Genomic DNA, 8,378 nt, shown 5'->3' on the forward strand with positions numbered 1-8,378 from the left:
TTCGTGTGCTGGAGAGCCTGTGCTCTGCAACAAGAGAAGGCACCATAATGAGAAGCCCGCACACCGCAACTAGAGAAAGTGTAGCGACGATGACCCAGCACAGCCAAAAATAAATAACTAAATAATTTAGGGGAAAAAAAGACATTTTCTTTGCTCCAGTAAAGGGCATGAGTTCTCAACATTAAACATGTGCCCGTAAACCTGAGCACCAGGAGTTTGGGGTGGGTGGGTAAGAAAAAGTGTGAGGAAGAGGAACAGGATTTAAGAGGAGAAATATGGGATGAATCCCAGTAGTGCTGGACAACTGGTGGGTTTAAAACAAAGTAAACCTAGATGACATGAAGTCTGCAAACATCTGTGTTCTAATTCTCTTCCTCAACATTATCAAACACTAATCTGTTTATTACTGAAAAAGCAACTGGGTTTGCACGGTACAGAGGTTGTGAGTAGGAAAACCACAATAAAAAAGGAAAAGAAGGGCCTGCCTACAAGAAAGAGACTATTGCTTATGTTCCCAGGCCCATCAGAGAAAGATATTACCATCAAAGCAAGACAGAATTATTAGGCAGACACAAAGATTTTTCTCATAGAAAAGCAGAACCTAGCAAACTCCCCTTGGGTTTAAACTTTTAAATTTTTCCAGAATAAATGGCCAGCCTGCTTTTTGAGTGGGCTTAGCCAATGCTAACTGGACATTATAGCATCAAAAAGAATCCAATTTCAACAACATGAAAGAATGAAACACGAAAGGAGGCACGAGTTTCAAATTGCAATCGTCAACTCAAAAACAAACAGGGGAGGGGGGATTCCTCTGGAGATTTTTAAGCTTTAATTAATTGGAAACAGGTATCAATATCGTCTAAACAAGTCAAAGCTCTTTTTTTAAAACTTTTAATTTTTTTTTAAAGCTTCTTTTTTAAAAACAGTCTAGTAAATCTCTTCACATCCCCTTTCTTTCTGATTCACTTCTATGACATTCTATGACAAATACAAAAAGGAAAGGCTTTCAGGCCAAAAGTATTCTGGGGGCAGGTTTATCAGCATTCTTACCAATCAGTCTCCAAACACACACCCCTTTCACACCCTCTCCTCCTCTAACCAGCCCCCCTCTTCCCTTCTTCCTTTTCAGGCTCCCACCCCCAGCAAACCTCACTTGAGTTATGTTTCCTCAGCAAGTCTCCGCAACTGAATGGATTACTATGCATGGGCAAATTTTAGGTGAACAGGACTTGCAACATGGTGTACAGTGCTATCATCACATGAAAGAAGCAGCAGCAGTGCACAGGTTGGGACTTGATAAATTTGATAAATGCACTGTTCCACTGTTTAAGGATTGAGTAGAAAGACTTTAAAAAAAAGAAAGAACGAAACCTAAATGTCTTAGCATCTTCAAAATTTCACAGGGAAGTAATCACACCCCTAGCAAAATCAACTGCTTGGATTTATGTTTTTTTGTTGTTATTTTTTAACATATTGAAAAAGGTACAACTTTTAAAGCTAGGCAAAAAAATACATTTTAAAATTTTCATTTTCTGTTTAATCTTAGAAGCACTTCGTTTGTCTTTTGCATTCTGTGAAAAATTCAAATTTCAATTTGCCTCTTACTGCCTCTACTTCCTCTCTTTGCACTTTAGAAAGTGTGAGTTATGCCTGCAGCAATACTTTCATTCTGCTATAGACCTTTTTATAGCGTAACAAAGCATGAAAAGGTTAACACCCACATTAAATCCAGTCGCCAAAAGTGTTCATTTAAAATAAAAACAATCTGCATCAAAGAAAAGTAAACAAAAGAATAAGGCAAAGCAAAGAATTCGGTGATCATTTTCATTCTCCTTATAACATTACAACATCAATCGATCACAAGCGGGGTAATTTTTCAAACAAGTCCTGCCAGTCATCGAACAACTGTTTCTCCTCTTGTGGCACCATCTTCTCTGTATGCTGTCCCCAGCCGGGAGGGGTGGGGGGTATCTCACAGCCTCTTTAGGAAGACTGAGATGACTCAGTTCTACAACTCGATGCGCACACCCTCCCCCAAAGAGCCCATCTTCCCTCTGACCCTAAGCAGCTACTAGATCCAAACAACAAAACCACCTACCTACTTTTAGAAAACTTAGGTCTCAAAAATCTAAACCACTCCATCCCTTCACACGGCCCCCTCCCCCATTTCCCCTAAAGTTCCCGGACCTGCAAGACGGGCGCAACGGACTCCTTGCAGCTTTGAAGCCCGCCTCGCCCACCATTCCTTCTACCTTAGCTGCCAGATCCCTCTGCCAGCTCCCTTTAACCCCATACATCCATTACCCCGCCATTCTTTACATCCCCCCAACCCAACTCTATCCCTTTTACCTCTACCAAGCCCCCCTCCACCCCCAAGCCAATCCGCTGGCTCTTCTTAGATCGTCCCAACGCCACCTTATCTTTGCTCTCTCCGTTCCCAGGGGCCCCTCACTCTTCCCATCCCTTTATCTCAAATCACCCTAATGGGCGAAGGCGCTTCTGGGCTCCTCCCAGCGCTCTCACTTTTCCTCCGCGGCCCCCAGTGCTCCGCCGGCCCGCGCCTTCACGTCTGCCGCTACACACCTGCCTTCCCTTCTACTCCTCCGTCTCCTCCACCTGCCACAGCACCCGCTCCTGCCGAGGCTGAGGGAGACGGACCCCGCGCGGCTTACCTGTGCGGGGCGCTCCGGGTCCGCCGGCGGCGCAGGAGGCGGTCACTCAGGCCCCGGCGCGGCAGCTGCGTTTCGGAGTTCTCCGCAGCCGGGGGCCACAGCCGGGGCGGGGCCCGCACCGGAAGCGGCGCCGCGGGGCCGGGTTGCCGGCCCGGGGCGGGAAGGGGGCGGGGCCACAAGGAATGGGCGGGGCCTGATACCGGAAGTGGCCAAAAAGGGAACGAGGGGCGGAGTTTAGCGGAAGTGACTTCCAGAGAAAGCTCCGCCCAACTGAGTCGTGGGCGGAAGCTACTGGAAGCTGGCAGAAGCTTCCGCCAATGGGAAAGCGCAAACACGGAGGAGTTCCGGTGAGAGCACTTCCGCGGGGAGTTGAAAAAAGCCGGTCCTCTTGCTCCCTTTTCTGTGAGTTTTCTAGCTGTGAGGGTTGGTGTAACGCGAGCTAGCGGTAGGTTGGGAGGAAGGTAAGTAAAGGACAAGTGTCAGGGTTTTCTGCTGCTGCGGTCCCCTCCTCAGCCTCCTGCCTACAAACCGCTCTTCCTCTGAGATTCCCGCTTCCAGATTAGCTTTTCTGTGTCCTCTGAGGATTCAGCATCCCCTGGAACTCTCTCACATGGGTTAGTATTCTCACTTCCCAGGTTCCAGAAGTGGGGGCAATGTGTCAAATACTGTCACCTCTTGTAAAAACCCTTGCTTCTGTTACGCTTACTCTTAAGACTTTGCCACCCATTTAACCACTTATGTGAAGATGATCTGTTAATACGTGCATCCAGCTCCTTTTCTTACTTTCTATAACCATCTACCATCTTGATAAATTCAGAATCACTGACAACTCATTTAACTTGCAGACTTCATCCCTTATCTCAGCCTCCCAATCCCAGTCAAAAAACCTGGATCTTGTCACCATAAACTCTGTCCTGTTCAGTTCAGTTCTGTTCAGTTCAGTCGCTCAGTCGTGTCCGACTCTTTGCGACCCCATGAATCACAGCATGTCAGGCCTCCCTGTCCATCACCAACTCCCGGAGTTTACTCAAACTCATGTCCATCGAGTCAGTGATGCCATCCAACCATCTCATCCTCTGTCATCCCCTTCCCCTCCTGCCCCCAATCCCTCCCAGCATCAGGGTCTTTTCCAATGAGTCAACTCTTAACTTGAGGTGGCCAAAGTATTGGAGTTTCAGCTTCAGCATCAGTCCTTCCAATGAACAGCCAGGACTGATCTCCTTTAGGATGGGCTGGTTGGATCTCCTTGAAGTCCAAGGGACTCTCAAGAGTCTTCTTCAACATCACAGTTCAAAAGCATCAATTCTTAGGTGCTCAGCTTTCTTCACAGTCCAACTCTCACATCTATACATGACCACTGGAAAAACCATAGCCTTGACTAGACGGACCTTTAGGAATCAGTAATTCGAACATCCCTCTATCCAACAACAGCCTGGTAACCTTGAGCTTGACTGCTCAAGAACATCACCATAACTGTCTTTTTCACATTAAAAGAACCTCCAATCTGATGAAAGCTTCTACTTAATTCCCACTTTTCAGTTCCCTCCTTATCCATCTTAAATTCAATGTTACATCATTACAGCCCCCCTCGTACTCTTAAGCCTGCCCCAACACTCCTCTTTTCCCCAAACAAGTCCTCCATCATTGATGGATTAACATGCTTCTGTATGCCTGTATCTTGTCACAGTAAATTGTCCTGCTGAGCAGATTGGCATCACTAAATACAATAATTTCAACCTTAAATGAGCTCTGAACAGTGTCTGGAAATTTCATTATATTTTTCTAGTTAAATTGCTCTCCACTGTCTGCAAATCTCTAATCCTATGCTTCCTGTACTGCTTCCCTGATTATCCTACTGTCTAAGTAATATAAAATGTCGAATGCCCTCAAATCTATAAATCTGCATGTGTTCCCATCCTATCCCTGCCTCCTATAAGTTAGTCAATCAAAAATATTCATTGAACAACTATATGCCAGATGAGACATCATGTAAGTGCTTGTTGAGCAATGAACAAAAATTTTTAAGGATGTTTCTAGTGTTCAGTTCAGTTCAGTCGCTCAGTTGTGTCTGACTCTGCGACCCCATGAACCGCAGCACGCCAGGCCTCCCTGTCCATCACCAACTCCTGGAGTTCACCCAAACCCATGTTCATTGAGTCGGTGATGCCATCCAGCCATCTCATCCACTGTTGTCCCCTTCTCCTCCTGCCCCCAATCCCTCCCAGCATCAGGGTCTTTTCAAATGAGTCAGCTCTTCGCATCACGTGGCCAAAGTATTGGAGCTTCAGCTTCAACTTCAGTCCTTCCAATGAACACCCAGGACTGATCTCCTTTAGGATGGACTGGTTGGGTCTCCTTGTAGTCCAGGGGATTCTCAAAAGTCTTCTCCAACACCACAGTTCAAAAGCATCAATTCTTAGGTGCTCAGCTTTCTTTATAGTCCAACTCTCACATCCATACATGACCACTGGAAAAACCATAGCCTTGACTAGATGGACCTTCGTTGGCAAAGTAATGTATCTGCTTTTTAATATGCTGTGTAGGTTGGTCATAACTTTCCTTTCAAGAAGAAACCCAAGTAAGATGGTTTCTAGTGTGGGGAGACAGAAAAACAAATATATGTGTGTTTGTATATATTCCAAGAAGAACAAAGCAAGGTAATGGTAAAACAGTGGTCTCAGGTGGCTATTTTAGATGTTAGAGAAAGATTCATTGATAAGGGACACTTAAGAAGAAAATGGAATTGATCTGATGGGACTGTGCCATGTGGATATCTAGGGAAAGCAAGTTCTAGACAGGAGAAGCAAATTTAAATGCTCTGAGGCAGGAGGGTGCTTGGCATGCTATAGAAATAGCAAGGAGATCGCTCTAGCTGATACAGAGTCAGTGTGGGGAGAGTGGTAGGAGATGAGATCAGAGAGGTAGCCTGGGGTCCAATCATGTGGGACTTTGTAGGCCATGGTGACAACTTTGGATTGTTACCACTAAAACCACTGAAGAGTTGTTTGATCACATTTAAGCCTCTTAAACTTTCATTCTAGCTATTATGTGGAGAACAGACAATGAGGGTAGAGAAGTAAGAGTGGAAGTGCTAGTTCTGGCAGAAGATGATGGAAGCAGTGGAGATGGTAAGAATAGGTCAAATTTCAGGTGCATTTTGAAAATAAAGCCACAGGACTCATTAATGGATTATATATAGTTTAGGGAAGAGAATAAAGGATGATGTCAAGGTTTTTGTCCCAAGTAACTGCTAGAATAGTGATATCATTACTAACCAAGAAATTTTGTCCTAAGCTGACCCCGATTGAATGCTACTCAGCAATAAAAAGGAATGAAGAATTTTTTTAAAAAAGGGAATTAAGTATTGATATACCCAACAACTTGGTGCTACAACAACATAACAATAACGGCATTATGCTGAGTGAAAGAAGCTAGTCTCAGAGTGAAAATCTTGAAAATATTAAAAATATACTGACAGAGAATAAGTCAGTGGCTCCCAGATTTAGGAATGGAAGAGTGACTATAAAGGGATAGCAAAAAGAAGGATTTGGGAGTGATGGAACTCTTCTGTATTCTGATTGTGGTGGTAATTACGTGAGTCTATACATGTGTTCAAATCCATAGAACTGTATAACAAAAATACAATCATTTTTATTGTATGATAATTTTTTTTTTTCTGTGCTCAGAATATGCATGCTGTGCATGCTCAGCCGTGTCCAACTCTTTGCAGCCCTGTGGCCCACCAGCCTCTTCTGTCTGTGGAGGACAGAAGAGAATTTTCCAGGCGAGAATACTGGAGCGGGTTGCCATTTCCTATGCCAGGGGATCATTCTGACCCAGGAATTGAACCTTTATCTCCTGTGTCTCCTACATAGGCAGGCAGATTCCTTACCATTGCGCCACCTGGGAAGCCCCAAATTGTATGATAATTTTTTAAACCAAACTAGCCATGGGAGCTTAAGTTTCCCTTCCTAATTCTCAGGGTTCTCCCTTTAACGTTTTGCAATGTTGGATCCTTCCATCTGCATTCAAACAAGCTCTAGTTTCAACCATCTTTTGCTTTGAAAAAACAAAAACAAAAAAAACACCCTTTCCCTTGACCCTATATTCTGTGACTAACGCCTTATCTCAAGATTCCCCTTCCTGGCAAAGCTTCTAGAATTACTGTCCTCATTGCAGCCAAAGTGATCTTATCTCTCTCTCTTTAAAATGCTCTTCGGCTTCCCATTACTCTTGGGATTGAGACCTAAATTCCTTCATGTGGCCGGCAGAACCCTAGTCTCTGCCTACCTCTTTGGGTTTAACTCTTTGCCTCAGGTGGAGTAGTTGAAACAACACACAAACTCTCTGCCCCACCCCCCATAGTCATGTGTTTAAGCTCTGGAGATATTCATCCATTCTGGTTACCAGAAATATCATTTAATCTCTCTACTTTGGCATCCAAGATGTGGTAGATTGAACAGAATAACCATAGTATTTTTCAGCTGCTCCCATTGAGAGGTGGAGTCTGTTTCTCCATTTTCTGAATCTCAGCTTGGTCATTTGACTTGCTTTGGTTCTATGGGATATTAACAAATCTGATACTAGAAGTATTTAAAAAAATTATTTTTAGCTTTATTTACTTTTGGTTGCACTGGGTCTTTGTTGCTTTGTGCGGACTTTCTCCAGTTGCAGCAAGTGGAGGCTACTCTTCATAGTGGTGCATGGGCTTCCCATTGCAGTGGCTTCCCTTGTTTTGGAGCACAGGCTCTAGAACATGGGCTCGGTAGTTGTGGCACCCAGGCTTAGTCACTCCTTGACATACGAGATCCTTCCAGACCAGGGATCGAACCCCACCTGTGTCTCTGCATCGGCAGGCAGATTCTTAATCACTGGACCACCAGGGAAGTCCATAAAAATCTTAAAAGGTGCTTACAATTATGGCTTGCTCTCTCTTGCTGCTGAGAACTCTTTCACCACCTTGTGAAAAACTCTAGCTAACCTGATAAATGATGAAAGACATGTAGTCTTCACCCCAACTGACATCTAAGCAATTGCCAGACATGTGAGTGCGGCCCCTTAGACAAACTAGCCTACCAACCATCAGATGTGTGAACCAGGCCATTGTAGACCATCTAGGCCAAGCTCTGCTGGCCAAGCCCAGAAGTCCATCGACAAACCCATAGACCAGTGAAAAATTAGGTTTATTGTTTTAAAGTTAAACCAGTAAGTTTTGGGGCAGTTTGTTTCACAATAAAAGGTAATTGAAACCCAGGGCATTTCTTTGCATTGTCCAGCTGGAATTGGTTGGTGGAATTCTTAGAGCTGAAGAAGAAAGTCTCCGTACATCATCTTCACATAGCTGGCCTATGTTACCTAAAATTCTCCCATCACATTTTGCTTAAATACAGCATGGATGTACTCTTACATCATGTCTCTTATTTCAGCTGTTCAATATAGGTGATATCATTTGCATGGTTTTCATTGATTTTATTATTTTTTAAAAATAAAGGTTGAATTGTATAAATATTAGGTACCATTCATTTTAAAAATAAAGGTTGAATTGTATAAATATTAGGTACCATTCGTATGTATGTTTTGTTATTAATTTATTCTTAAATAGTACAGGGCATAAAAGCTAAGAAACAAGCTGAGAAATATGGTAAATGGCCACATTATAGAAAAATAATGTAATTAGTTACAATTAATGAAGGGAAAATGCTTTTA

The 8,378-nt window shown here is 43.7% G+C and overlaps 1 protein-coding gene across 2 annotated transcripts in view; it reads right to left on the reverse strand.

The window, feature by feature from the left end:
* The window catches only part of ARID3B (AT-rich interaction domain 3B), a 50,024-nt gene extending 47,241 nt beyond the window's left edge, over positions 1-2,783 (reverse strand). For both annotated transcript variants that reach the window (XM_061159003.1, XM_061159004.1), the window contains exon 1: positions 2,673-2,783. The gene's annotated coding sequence lies outside the window, so the exon portion shown is untranslated. The remainder of the gene's footprint in view (positions 1-2,672) is intronic.
* Positions 2,784-8,378: the final 5,595 nt, after the last annotated feature.

Source organism: Dama dama, chromosome 13 (assembly GCF_033118175.1).
Source record: "Dama dama isolate Ldn47 chromosome 13, ASM3311817v1, whole genome shotgun sequence".
NCBI lineage: Eukaryota > Metazoa > Chordata > Mammalia > Artiodactyla > Cervidae > Dama > Dama dama.